The sequence below is a fragment of the Euwallacea fornicatus genome, chromosome 10, assembly GCF_040115645.1.
Source record: "Euwallacea fornicatus isolate EFF26 chromosome 10, ASM4011564v1, whole genome shotgun sequence".
In the NCBI taxonomy this organism is placed as follows: domain Eukaryota; kingdom Metazoa; phylum Arthropoda; class Insecta; order Coleoptera; family Curculionidae; genus Euwallacea; species Euwallacea fornicatus.
In genome coordinates, this window is record NC_089550.1 from 4,735,007 (window position 1) to 4,750,247 (window position 15,241).

General features: G+C 34.7%; 1 protein-coding gene across 7 annotated transcripts in view; it reads left to right on the forward strand.

The window, feature by feature from the left end:
* LOC136341690 (orexin receptor type 2-like) overlaps positions 1–15,241 on the forward strand; it is a 62,989-nt gene that overhangs the window by 8,296 nt on the left and 39,452 nt on the right. The window contains exon 3 of one of the 7 annotated variants that reach the window (XM_066286927.1): positions 12,121–12,226. The exons of the other annotated variants lie outside the window; for them this stretch is intronic. The gene's annotated coding sequence lies outside the window, so the exon portion shown is untranslated. The remainder of the gene's footprint in view (positions 1–12,120; positions 12,227–15,241) is intronic. 7 annotated transcript variants of the gene reach the window in all.

The window sequence follows — 15,241 nt, forward strand, 5'->3', positions numbered from 1 at the left end:
TTTTATAGATTCACCATTTTTAGTCTGTAGAATCTAAATATCCTTTCTGAAATTCCCCAAATATTTCATTCGACTATCATATTGTCCATCTAAAAAAATATTTCTTTTCGCTAGAAATCCTATTATATCTTATCTATCCTTAACAAACTTAACCGAATGTAAATAGGAAAATCTCTATGACATGCTTCCAGACGTTTAGTACCTCCTTCGTTCCCACTTGAGGGTATTAAGCGGAAATTAGCTTCTGGAACGTAACTGAACTTCCAGAGGCTATAAATCTCCTGGTCTATGATGGTAATACTGTTAAGTATATTTTCTAGATGGTGGTATTTGCAAGTTCCCTGCAACCAGATACGTTCGGAATGTGAAATTTCCCTCCTCATATCAAATCGTGTTTCCAACAAGTATTATTGTCTTATTTATTGTCACTATTCTGGTCTTTTAGAAATTAACGGGAATTATATGTGAGAATTTTTGAAGGTGAGTTAATTGAGTTTTCCTGGCTTGAAAGTTCGAATATTATGGGGAGCTTGGACATGTTAAAGTTGTCTGAAAATTTGTTGACAAATTGAAAGAATCTTCACTACAAAGTTTCTGAAATCTCTCAGGAACATTGAAAGTTCTGTAAATAATAAGTTAGTTCAGGTCAGTAATCTCCCAATTCACAGAAGTGCCCATCAGTTCTAAGCTGACAATGTCGAATCCGGATCTACTTCATTCCACTACTCAAAGTAATGAAAATTTCATAGTTTCTAGAGGAAATTCCAGCCCTTCGACCTATCTATAAAGTATTTTTATTAATTGGCAAATTTGCCTCCCTGAGATCTTTAATTCATCAAACTTGGACACAGCATTTTTAAGTCAAAGTTCTATCAGTTTTTGGAGAAGCGATTGAAGTTTATGATCAAAGTCGAGTATCTCAAATCTAGCACTTTCTACCATAACCATCAAGTTTCTGAGCAGTTCCTGGAGATTCTTAAACGATCATTTACGACGTGATGGGCGAACGTATTCAGTGATGTTATGGCAGGAAAGCCCGTGTTGAACATGCCCTTTTCCTCACACTCGATGGCTACAAAATTGTTGTAGTTTTATCTTAAGATTAAGGCATGAGTTAAATAATAACAAGTTTGAGGGTCTTGATTTTTTATCATAATTTGACAGTTTATTTGAACACAGCTTTTTTATCATCAAATAGGAAAGTTTTTTAGATGCGTGAAAATAGAGTTCCTTCTGATTTCTTATTGAAATAACTTAAAGTCGAAGCTGGGTAATAAAATTGTGATTATTTCCATGGTTTGTAGCGGATTCATGTTTGCAGCTTATCGAGGAGAAATGGCTGACTGTAATTCACATTCGTGCTGAACTCCCTCTGGTAATTAGCACTTAATTAAGGAAGGATCTGTCCTGAAAAAATATCAATCAGCACTTCGACCCTCTTCAGTAATTGCGTGACGTTAAAGCTCACTCTGAATCTTCCGAATACCCACCCTGACCTTATTTCCCGTCTAAAACAAAAAAGCACTTGCAATTTAAAAAACAAACACCCTTTTCTGACGTATCAAATCGGAAAGGTCCTTTAGGATGACGATTTATCCAGGGATTTCAACTCCAATATTTGAATTTCAGTTAAAATTCATGTCTAGGGGTGGATAAATTAACGGGAAGAACCAAAAGTAAAGTGAATGATCGTGTTTCGGAGACTTTTTATATCCGGTAATCACCTTTTAAATTTAATTAAATTTGGCACAACTTTGAGCATTTTGGTATTAAACTTAGTCTGCATTTTTCTCGTGAGTCAATACGTTTAGAGTTTGATGACTTTTAGAACCCCTTCGGTAAATATTTACAAGGAAGTTGAGATATTACGCTGTGTTGACTCGAGGGTGAAATAAGAAAAAACCCCAACATCGCCAGTGATTTCCCGTGTCGTCGATGTTGATGTGAAATTAACTATGTTTACTTACTTTGCGACGTTATATGAGAGTGTTAATTAATTGTTTATTTTCAACTGAGTCATCAAGTTTGTTCCGTTATTGAGAGCTGTAAACTCAGACGTGATTTAACTTGATTAAAACTAACGGCCCTAACCTTAAACCCTCGCTGCATTTAAAACACTCTCACATGGAGGATTCGGCCAATGGAGATAAACCTAATTGGAGGCAATACGATTTAAATCGCTTTTATTGCCTCCAGAGTTTCAGCTGCAGTTTTATTCTTGACGTAATTTAAACCCTAATGCAATAAGCACATAATCCCGTTTGGCCGTGGAATTGGCAATGTGTTTCACCGAACTGAACTCGATATCCAGAGGTTGAAATATTAGAAACATTAAGTTCTGGAAAACGGTCATCACAATGGAAAGTGATTGTTTTTTACTTTGTGAATGACGATTTATTTGAAGCGATGATTGTAAATTAGCGTTAAAGTGCTTTAGATACAATTATCTCCATTTCACTTACACACGTGATGTGAATTAGGGAAAAATACTAGCGCTTGCCAGAGTGCCTTTAGAAATAACTGAACCTGAAGTTCTGTGAGCTCCTTTTTTAAGAGCCATCCTGGTAGTAATTCTGCTCTCTGTTAGGACCTTAATTCCTTTGGATCTTGAAATTGAACTTTGCAGGAAGAAATAAGTCCGATGGAACACAGATCTCAGATTTTAAAGCACGCCGTTTTTACCCTTGTTGCAAGAATCGCGGAGAAGAATCCGTTCTCTTACTATTCTCCAAATTTGATTTCTTCCGTTCGAGGTTTTTGGTCTACTCGATGGAAATTAGCAACAGCAATTTCTTTATCACGTTCCTCTATTGTTTGAGCTATGGTCAGTTCAGACATGAGTTCGTGCATGCCAAATACCTACATGCAAACTTTCATGCAGATTTTTCTCATTATTTTCCGCAGTATTTCTCCCTCATACGAGGAAATGGAGCTTTTAAACGTCACAATATGCAGTGGATATAAATTTTAAGTAATATTCTGCTCATAACTTTTATGTGTTAACATAAAATCGAGGAAATAATTTAATATCCCTCGATCTTGGATTCACGCTGTATGTAAGTGCTGTGTGAAATAGTCTAAAACTCTGTAAATCAACTCCAATTCGAAGTAGTGTTCTTCCCCCTGGAAGTCACACCTTTAAATTCTGATATTATACATTCATACATTTTTTATCGGTCAACGGAAATTGGTAGAAAAATGGCCGATAATTCTATGCAGTTTCCTTTCTCAATAGTTGATAAAATAGTTCGTGTTAGGGACTCTAAGTTATTGGCTTTTGTTTCTATTTATTTTTATTGTTGTTAATGTTAGGTTTATTGTGTATCGGCATTTATTCCCTTAAGTTACGCCCATGTACTGCGATACTTATTCGGAGAATATCATCTGGATACCAGGCCACATGGCCCTTCAAGCCAAAGCTAAGGATATGCTTTGGTTGGGGAATATGCTACTAGTCAAAAGAAGGTTTCTCTATAGGGACTATTGCTTTGATGGTCAATTTGTTGGACCAGCGATATTTCCAGAAAAGCGACTAGTATAGATATTCCCTAGATAGCCACGAGTTATGGGATTCGGTGTAGCCATAGCTTATAATGGTTCTTGGTGGTGGTGCGCCCCTGGTTGGCATTCTTCGGGGTTAGTACTTAAGGGATAATCGGAGCAATTTTCGCCCTCTTCTCTGCTCTTCCTTTTGCCCTGTCGGGTGAAAGCTGTGTCGGTGTTGGGATGTGATCCGAATCATATTGTGTAATCCGCCCAATAAGCATTCTCCCTCTTCTTTACTTAGACCAAGATTCTTTCATTCTTTTGATATAAGTGCAAAGTTAATACAGTCCATTTAACATAAAACAAAGTGTCTTTGTCGTGTTTCATTTATCGAAGGAACACCTTAACAGTTCGATTTAGCATAGAGACGTTGGAGTGCACCCCATATACCACAAAAACTTTCTAAAGAGTGAGAAAGACGCAAGAAATTAATATTTTTGCTTTGGAAAGGGTCCTCATGCAAATCAAATCAGTTGTAACTTAACCTCAGTAATCTTATTATACATTCTTCATATTCTCTCTTCTTTTTCTGATGTCTAAAAGTAATTTTCATCCATTTGCGGAAAATTTCGCATGTAGATTATTGCTTGGAATAAAAATAAAATGCCAAGAGAATGGATAAAAGGGAAATTTGGAAGCGTGAGACAAGATTTGTTAAATTTCCTAGTGAGCAGCCTGACAATCAATTTATATATCGGAGATTGCATTGAATAATAATGCAATTTTGTTTCCGATATTGAGGTGTAAGGTGAAAGACTGATAGAAAATTTTATTTGATCTTTTAACAAAATAAAAAAAAAAAATTGCAAACAAAGTGACCTCTATGTATTTCCTAATCGAATTGATATTTGTCAAACTTCTGTACTCTAAACGTATGAGGTCTCCTTAAAAAATCCTCAACTTGTCGATAAAACAGTTTTAAATTGTCTTGAGTTCCTCAAAGGATTTAGTGGCTTTTTACGTTGCTGATGTCAGGGAGTCAAGCCGACGTAATAAACTGCCAATGAAAACCTATTGAAAGTTAGTGTTGCGGAAAGTTATCTGGTAGCTGTCCAGATGGAATGTCCAGAAGAAAACACCCCGAATTCCCGATTGCTCAGTTATCGTACACAAAACAGAAATCAATAATAATTACCGAAGATGTCTTCGATGTGCATAGAGCCAATTTGTCCCAATAAAGCCTATGCCTCTATAGTTAGGGTAAGTGACAAGCTTACCAGAGCGATGACGCTAATAAATAATTCTGTTATATAACATACTTTGAGCATAACTTAATCATAATTCACAATAGATAAACTAAGTTAGATGAAGTTTCCATGTTGGATCTTCCAAGACCAAGTTAAGCATAGAAAATTAAATCATCTAAATAGTGGTAATTGCCAGGCAAGCAGATTACTCATTAGGGAACTAATTAGCAACCCATGCATCGATGTTATCATTTAATGGAGGTTTGTGGAGAATTACTTTTAATCAAAAAAGTGTGGTAATTGTAGATTACGAATCTTATTTAGAAGTTCGGTTTACAAATGGCAATTAAAAGATATAAACGTAATTACTAAGATAGAGTTTGCCTGCTGAAATTCGCATCAGATGCCCATAAACTCTAGTTGTTACACGTTCCAGGATAGCCCCAGAATTACTCGGTTTAACATATAGATGGCGATTTTTTTTTAATTCGCTTATATTACAAAGATTTAATCTTAAAAAGTTTATATGTAAAATTTGAGGATACTATGTTGATTGGTGTTCGTTTGGAGCCGTTTTTAGTGAACTTGAGCTTTTAATGACTTTGTAAACATGAAAAAAGTTGGTCATCGACACGTCATTCGATACTTTCATTTGAAATGCTTTAGGTGATGCAAATTCAAAGTGGAGTAAGGTTCTACTTTGGGATAATTTGGTTTTTCGTTAAAAACTGTAAAATATTGGGTGGCAAAGTTTAAACGCGGTCGTATAAACTACCAAGACTAATTCCGTAGTGATCGACCCAATGGGATGGTCCAGGTTTGACCACTCCAAATATTGTGATGAAAATCCACAAAAATGTACTGGAAAATCTTCGGCTAAAATTGCGTCAATCAGCAGACATGATAAGCACTTTAAAAAGTATTGTACATCACATTTTGATTGAACAATTGGACATTCAAAATTTATGCCCAAGACGAACAAAAGTAGTGTCGTGAGGATGTTTTAAGGGGTTATTTTGCAAAATTTCCTGCCAATAAAACTGAATTTTTGCGATGATTCATAATTTTTGGATGAAACATGGGACCATAATTTCTTACCTAAGACAAAAGAGCACTTAAAACAATGTACTCAAAGGGGAGAGTCGGCTCCAAAGAAGTGGAGAACTGTTCCATCTGCAGGAAAAGTGATTGTTTCAGTTTTTTGGGATGCACGTGAGATAATTTTTATTGATTATCTCTTTAAAGGAAAAACCATAAACAGAAAATATTATACTAATCTATTGCAGCATGTGAACGAAGGAATGAGGTAAAAGCAACCGCATTTGGCGAAAAAGAAAATTTTGTTTCATTAAGACAACGAACCAGTCCACATTTCTATCATCGTGATGGTCAAAATCAATCGACTTGGTTTCGAACTTTTTTCTCATCCGCCCTATTCACCACATGTAGCCCCCTCAGATTATTTTTTCTTTCCAAACTTGAAAAGACATTTGTCAATAATGAAGGGATGGAATCCAAGATTGATGCCTATTTTGAAATATTCGAAGCTTCTTATCATAAACACGGTATAGAAGCCATAGAATATGTTGAGAAATAATGTAATATTTTCTATATATTTTTTTTAAGCGTTGGGTCGGGTACTTCCGGGACTATCCTCGTACTATTGATAATGGACCTACTAAGTCGATATTTTAACGTTATTATCGAAATTGGGTGTTATACATTATAATATTTCTTTGAAAGACTTTGTGTTGTTACTAATTTAGGTAAAATATAAAATTTAGTGAAACGACTCCACGTGACCAAAAACAAAGGCAAATATTTGGGTATTTGCTTTGCATCTGGGGGCGGTTTCTAGCTCAATTTCACCATTGTCTGGAAATGTTATCTTTCGTGGGCGTAACAGTAATTTGACGTTGAGTTAAATAACGGACTACTAATTGGAGTGATTTGGGATTAAATACTGAATATTATCAGAGGCGTTCTTGTTATGTTGGTTACTAACATTGAATAAAAAATATCAAATGTTTTAGTATTCGTCAGGGAACGTTGATTAAATTCATTAAATTATTAAATATAGCAGGGCTAATATGGTGAGAGTCACCTGACGTAAAGCCATTGGCATGCAAATCTTTCCTACAAAAAAATGCCTTTCTTGATTTGTCACTACGTTAAAATGACACAAGTTGAAACTGAAATGTATTTAATAGGTTCCACTTTATCATTGATAAATGATAATATACAGGGTGAGTCGGGAGGATCGCGCCAAACTTCAGGAGCGTATTGTACATGAAAAATAAATGTAAAAAAACTCAAATGTTGTTATCCGATTTTCGTTTGTTTACAAGTTATAGCGTAAATAAAATTAAAACATAAAATTTAAAAAATTAATAAATTTCATAAGAAATTCCATAAATTAACGTTTGGATGTCATAGTAAATGTTCAAAAATATTGCCATTAACTTCTAAACATTTTCGGCTTCGTCTATGAAGAGCATTCGTTGCGCTCCTGATTGTTTCATGTCTTTCTTTAATAGCAGCTGCAGCATTTCTAATACGTTGAATTAGTGCATCTTGAGTGTCCACTTTTACTCTGTACACTTCAGTTTTAAACCAACCCCACAAACAATAGTCTAGTGGTGTGAGGTCTGGAGACCTTGGAGGCCAACTAATAGGGCCACCACGACCAATCCAGCGTCCAGGAAAAAATTTCATTTACGCTATAACTTGTAAACAAACGAAAATCGGATAACAACATTTGAGTTTTTTTACATTTATTTTTCATCTACAACACGCTCCTGAAGTTTGGCACGATCCTCCCGACTCACCCTGTATAATTGATAATTGATAATATATTATTAATGATACAGGGAATGAAATTGAATCTTAGGAGAACGCAAAAGAGAGCGAGAGAGAAGGAGAAAGGCTGGACTTTAACATAATGTAATGGAATGTCAGTGTAATTTTTACTTTTTAGCGATATATTACGTAAACTTATAAACCGAATTGGAACTTATCTGGAAAAATTATCGATTTCGATTGTCAAAAATCGCATCGTAAGGGCCTTAGCGATCTCATTTTCCAAATTAAAGAGGAACGAGCAGAATTCTATTATCTCTGGAAATATATTTGCAATAATTAAAGTCAATTGGTTCGAAAGACGTGAAATAGGGAAAAGTCCAAGGGAAATCTGTGAAATTATATCCTAAATGGATGTTTACACATGTGTTTGTGTTCCAGACCGGTTGGTTGGCAAAAAAAGATAAAACTTTGTGACCTTTGCAGCGTTTACTAACGTGTGTATGAATGTGAGTCTTTAAACGTAAATTTCCATACAAGTAGGGAAGGATAAACATTGACGCCATGATAATATACTTTAAAACCTCTCCATATTAGTGAATTTGAAATGTAAATTAAATTACCTCGCTTACTTTCTTCGGCTAAAGCTCTACGGTATTAATAAATTAATAAAGTTCACATGGTGAAATTTCGTCCTAATTTCCTAAAAGGGTATGAAAATTTCTTGCTGCTGATGGGAAAGTGATTAATTTTAGAAAACTTTTTGCTCATCATAACTACTGAAAACAAATTAGGTACATACAATCTCGGACTAAAACTATATTATATCAAAACAAAACATTAGCATGAAAATGGATAATTTATTAACACTGCATAATGCGGCAAAATCGGTGACTATAAACGGTATATGAGACAAGGCTAAACGTGTTTTGATTTAAACAACGATATACGGAGTGGTAAATCCACATTAAATCCAATGCGCCACTAAAGGGACAGTTTTGAAATATAAACACGCACTTTCTTTTCACATACAGGTTCCCTTCTATTGACAGTCCCTAGCAAATAGATTAGTCATACCTGTTCGCATTCACCCCCTAAAAAAACACAAAAAAACCATTTATTATTATGAAACCCCTTTGAGTCGAATCGATCCCAAAATGAAATCAACCGTAACTTCTCAATACCTCGGTTGGTTGTCTCAAGCACCCAAGCGATATAAGAAAACCCTCACAATTCAATTTTTCTAATTTCACGAAAACAAATAAAAGTGTTTTGATTGCCACTTAGGGCAAAGTGTGTACTTTTTTTACGATATCAAGCTCAAGTCTTTTCCAGAGTTTAACGTTTCAAGTGAGCCTTTACTTCTGGGTACTAAGCATCGCGGTTTAATTATGCCCTGAGAGATTTATTTGGTTTTTTTTTATTCCCAAACCAAAACGTAAATTTTACATCTCGCGGAGTTAAGTTAAACGAAGCTTAGCTTTAATGTTATGTTCCTGTCGGCAAAAATTTTAATTTTGTTTGAATGTATCTAAAGGTTGAGAAATTGAATAATTAAAATTCCAATGAAAGTGAATGCGGAGGGTTTTTGAGTTTCACATAAAATTAATGATCATAAGTTTTTCCTGGGACACAATGTTAATGTTGGAGATCCCGCGAAATTTTACCAATTTTAATTTGAAGCCACAAACTAATCTCCACAAAGAGTTCAAAAAACGCTCTAATGGATTGTCTTACATTGCATCAGTTGTTGAACGTCGGAAGGAAAGCAATACCATTATAAATTATGCATAAATTCCAAAACTATGCTTGATTAATAGTTTCAATTAAGTTGGACACTGACTGATGACCATTAAATTAATTTGATAGGTAATGCACCCATCAATAAGTTCTGCCCGAAAAAGCTTAGTTAATTTTTTTGCGTGCCCTGTAAATGTCGGTTTGGACAATTGAGTTTGATTTACAATCAGACTTTCATTTCCCACCTGTTTTGCACTAAAAATGAAGGAAAAAAATCTTTTTAATATCTAGTTTAAGTTCAAATTTATACAGGATGTCCATTAAATATAGGGAAAAAAACGAGACGCTATTCCCAGGACTACTTTAAGAATAGTTTGTCCTTTGACGATTTTTGAAAAGCCTCTTTGTTCCGAAGATAAAGGGTAGAAAAAAATTTCGATGAGAGCAAAATTTTATTGCTAAATATTACCTGTAAAACTTCTTAATCCAAAAAAATTGTTGAAAATAACTACTTCGAATAAAGAAGTCATTTTAGTCTTTCATTCCTTTGAGAAATTGGTTTCATAGATTGGGTGAGATGGACCTCATTTATAGCATGCGTTATCCCTAGACTTAAATCTTCTAGGTTATTTCCTATGGGGGCATCTAAAGTCATTAGTTTACAATACTCCTATGGAAAATTCGAAAGATTTGAAAAATCGCATTTTCATTATTGGATGTAGTTCAATAAGAAACGACTCTGATGTTTTTGAAGTAATTCGACAGTTAATGACGAGCAGATTAGATTTTTGCATCCAAGCTAGAAATAATCATTTTCAACAGTTCTTGTAGATTCAGAAATTTTATATGTAAAATTTAGTTATATATCGGGTGATCCATTTAACCTGACAAATCGGGATATCTCGAAAATTACGCATCAGATTGAAAAAAGTTTCAAATGAAAGTATTTTGTCTCGAATGGATCCACGATATAACACTAACCATGACTTCCCAACTCTTTCACTTGGGGTTGGGGCGGGGGTAACTTTGAAATCTCAAATGGCAACTCTCATTTTTTATTGCAGATTTGAATTTTACGATAAAAATTACTTGGAGTTTGTCTGAAACTTTTTTTTCGATTCGCCACAGATGGCGCTGTAATCGGAAAAATTTGTTTTATTCTGATTCTGAAAGAAAGCATCGTGTCTTTCATATTTTTAATGGAAACTTTTTGGTTTTTTTGGGTACCTCCGATAGTTTAAAGAAATAAAACCGTCTGTGACAAAAAAAACTTTATTTATTATTAAATTTCTAAATAAACTTAGATCCACATTGAATTTTCATTCCATTAAACACAACTGTTCGAACATTAAATTAATGACGAAGCAAATGTTCAAAATATCCACCACCTTCATCAATACATTTTCTTAAGCGCATCTGTAATGCTTGTTAAGTAGACACTAACACTTCGGGAACGACAGAAACACAAGCATCTCTAATTCTTTCCATCATGTTTTCGGGCGTTGTGGGTACTTTTGAATACGCTTTTTCTTTGAGATAACCCCATAAAAACAAATCGAGTGGGGTAAGATCAGGCGATCGTGCTGGCCAATAAATAGGTCCACCTCGTCCAATCGATCGATTGCGATATTTATGATGTAAAATTTCTGGGGATATTAAAGTCCAATGAGCTGGGCAACCATCATGCTGAAACCACGGTTTTGTTTCTTTAAACTATCGGAGGTACCCAAAAAAACCAAAAAGTTTCCATTAAAAATATGAAAGACACGATGCTTTCTTTCAGAATCAGAATAAAACAAATTTTTACGATTACAGCGCCATCTGTGGCGAATCGAAAAAGAAGTTTCAGACAAACTCCAAGTAATTTTTATCGTAAAATTCAAATCTGCAATAAAAAATGAGGGTTGCCATTTGAGATTTCAAAGTTACCCCCGCCCCAACCCCAAGTGAAAGAGTTGGGAAGTCATGGTTAGTGTTATATCGTGGATCCATTCGAGACAAAATACTTTCATTTGAAACTTTTTTCAATCTGATGCGTAATTTTCGAGATATCCCGATTTGTCAGGTTAAATGGACCACCCGGTATAATAAAATTATATAATAAAATGTTGGTATTGTCGAAAATTGTTCTTGTCCTGTATCTTGGGAATAAAAAAGCTTTTCAAAAATCATCAAAAGACAAAATATTCTTAGAATAATCCAGGCAATAATCCCCTAAATTTTTACCGCATGTTCAGTGGACACCCTGTATATTTTTAAATAATTTCGAAATATCCTGCCTAAGTTTGTAATTTATGTATTTGGATGTTTAGTTCGTGAAGTTTAATTCAGTCTTATCTATTTTGTGTTGCACTTCTCCACAGTAAATTGTGTTAGGTACTTTATTTCCGTGTGTTTCTATAATATTCTAGGGAAAATCCTAAATATTGAAAGGCGATCTTTCATCATTACACCACTAACTGCTGCAAGCTTACTATAAATTAAGTTATGAACCCATGAGAGCATTCAAACGTAACGATAACACTAACGGAGCATCCCACTCAGAAAGATACTTCAGCTTTCAAGTTGAAAAGGGCGTGGCTCGAACTGAATTTAATTCATTGTTTGATGGTGTCTGATGATTAATCTTCTGTAAAATCAGGAAATTTAGGATGGACATTCTGGCCGACCTCACTGGTGGACAATGCAGACTGGCAAAGTTTAAATTTCTTTTCAGTAGAACATAATTATTCTGTGAATTCTAAACGATTATTTACTGACGCCATTATAGACTTTTTTAAAGTTCAGTTTCTTACGAGACATTACAATTCCTTTCTTTTCCTTCCACCAAGATTTAATCTGAATCTAGATAAAGTGCTGCGGCCTTGGAGTGACGGAAACAAAACCTCCGTTGGAATGGGTCGGATTTTAGTCTTCCTATGCGTGATCTCTTCTAGCTAGAGGGTCGTTATATGGTTGAGTTGGGTCAGAACCGATCTAAAATCGACGAGGTATTCAAGGGCAAATCAAATGTTACTGAAGTGCACTCAGCCAAAATGTTTGCAAACTTACGTCCCTAATCGCTTCAATAGTTGCGTTATTAGAAATTTTGAATATAGTAAACCTGCAATGCGGTTGTTGGTATTTTTCACAGTTGCGAAAATAAAATTGCAATCAAACCCGACTGATCCATATATTAGAAATTTCCTTCATCATTTGGATACTTCCGTTGGTCCCATATTTAAGTTAGGTACCTGATGATTAATTAAGTTTTCAACAGCTGAGAGATCGTCAAGATCTCAGTAATTTAGAAGCAACACCATTTTCGTGGAAGCATTCATTACTCAGGCTCTTATGAAAAAATTAACCTCCATTTCATTAATTCTTGCCCTCACTCGGATTTACTTTTCTGGATCGCTTCTCCTCTAGAATTCACCAGACCTTGAACCAATCAGCAACTTTATTAAACTCGCAGAACTTCTACAGCAACTTTCCTCATTGTAGGAGTTAATTCGGAAAAAATACCTTGACTCGAGCCTGTTTTGCTAATCAGCCAGATGTTTGGCTTTGTAATGCTTTGCTGAAATTATCGTGGTAAAGCTCGCAGATTTATTTTGATGATAGTTGAAGTGGCTTATGAATTTTAAACGGGATTTAGGCTTTTGGGCCAATTAATATGGCTTAGCCCGGAAAATACCTTTTTTAAACCGATATTACCATCATAAGATTTTCTTGGAATTCTTGGAAGAAATAGTTTTAGAGATTTATATAAGTCGGATTAGGTTTCATGGAACAATGAAAGAGGTTGATATGCGGAAGATAGGAAATTCCACTTGCTGCGATTTAATTAAATTTTAAGTTTTCTTGTATGAAGGCTATAATTCTTATTAAAGATTACATCCTGTACAATCAATCATGCGTTTCTTAATACCCTCCATATTCCCCATATTGCTATCGCAAGTAGATTTACAAGTTTTTAAACTTAACGTGATAAATTGCTTTAACATATCTGGGGAGATCGTTTCCGAATTATTTTGCCTAAAAGTAGTTTTACAGCTTCAGTTATTTAGGGTTTTCCAATATCGTGTCTCCTCGATTTTCTTGATACTCTCAACTTAACAGAAAGTTTCTTATTAATATTAATTAGGAGGATTCCGAAGTAAGACCATCGACGCCATAGACAGAGGCGCTATATATTAGGAAATGTCGCATCTGCATTTAATTGGTGGTGTTTGTGTCTTGAGGTAAAGTTTCTATAATTAGGTTTCAATAACTGAATTTGACGATTAATTAATTCGACGGTAAAATACGTTCCAGCCGAAATTTTCTCCATTTTAATGACATTAAAACAGTTTTTTCTTTAAAAACCAGTGTGAATTTCGATACCTTACGTATCCCTTAAAAGAAAATAACTATAACCGTTTGCCTTTAAAAGATTTTTATACACACTACATCCCCTAAAATTTTGTCGGTATTTTTATGAAACGCCCTGTATACAGGGTGAGTCGGGAGGATCGCGCCAAACTTTAGGAGCGTGTTGTACATGAAAAATAAATGTAAAAAAACTCAAATCTTGTTATCCGATTTTCGTTTGTTTACAAGTTATAGCGTAAATAAAATTAAAACATAAAATAAAAAAAATTAATAAATTTAATAAGAAATTCCATAAATTAACGTTTGGATGTCATAGTAAATGTTCAAAAATATCGCCATTAACTTCTAAACATTTTCGGCTTCGTCTATGAAGAGCATTCGTTGCGCTCCTGATTGTTTCATGTCTTTCTTTAATAGCAGCTGCAGCATTTCTAATGCGTTGAATTAGTGCATCTTGAGTGTCCACTTTTACCCTGTACACTTCAGTTTTAAACCAACCCCACAAACAATAGTCTAGTGGTGTGAGGTCTGGAGACCTTGGAGGCCAACTAATAGGGCCACCACGACCAATCCAGCGTCCAGGAAAAAATTTCATTTACGCTATAACTTGTAAACAAACGAAAATTGGATAACAACATTTGAGTTTTTTTACATTTATTTTTCATCTACAACACGCTCCTGAAGTTTGGCACGATCCTCTCGACTCACCTTGTATACAACTTTTATTCTATTTGATGGAACAGACCACTGTCCTATTTGGTTTTTTATACAATGTTACAACAGATGTTACGACGAAATTACAGTTTTAATAACTTAGCCTGTGTTGTTCCGTTTTTCGGAGAGATGTTCTTGTAGAGTCTGTCTAGGGCGCCTGTAGCGTGAGTCGGTCTTGAAATACATAAAAGTCTTGCTATTTTCTAGATTTCGACATTGTCCATCCATTTCTATTGTATTCTTTCAAGTCTCTTCGAAACCCTAGGTATGTCAGTTCGTTTGTATAGCTGTGTACTGGGATTGTATAGGGAGTTATTTGGATGTCTCATTCCAGTAATTGTTCTTAAAACTATTTTCTCGGTCGTTTGTATGTATCGTTTCGTCTCGTCTGTCGCATTCAGGAACTTTTTATCACCTTCCATTTTCGATATTACACTGTTTTTATTCTTTCCAAGGATCACGCTTAATTGGGCGGAAAGTTCAGGAAATCTCATCACTTGCTTTATTTAGGGTCTTCTCTCACAGGAGGATCGTCCAGATTAAATTTTTTAGACGTTGCCTAGGAGATCTTAGTTTGGATAATTAGAAACACTAATAATTTAATTAGGCAGCTTATAGGCAATTTCTGCAGCCGATTAATTAAAAAAAAATGGCAAATTAAAAAAAAAAAATCGAAGTTCAATTTCTTGAGATAGTGTTTAAAAATAGCCAATTGTGTTAAGAGTACCTCACGTCAGAGACTCTGCTGGCCCTCATGGTTGAGTGCTGTCTTAAAATATTTTTACTTTGATTAATGTGTTTTGTGGACACCCCATATATTTTAACAACCGATAATTATTACATGATATTAAATTCCAAATAATAAATTTTCTTTGTCGTAACGACAAGCAATTTCGTATTTT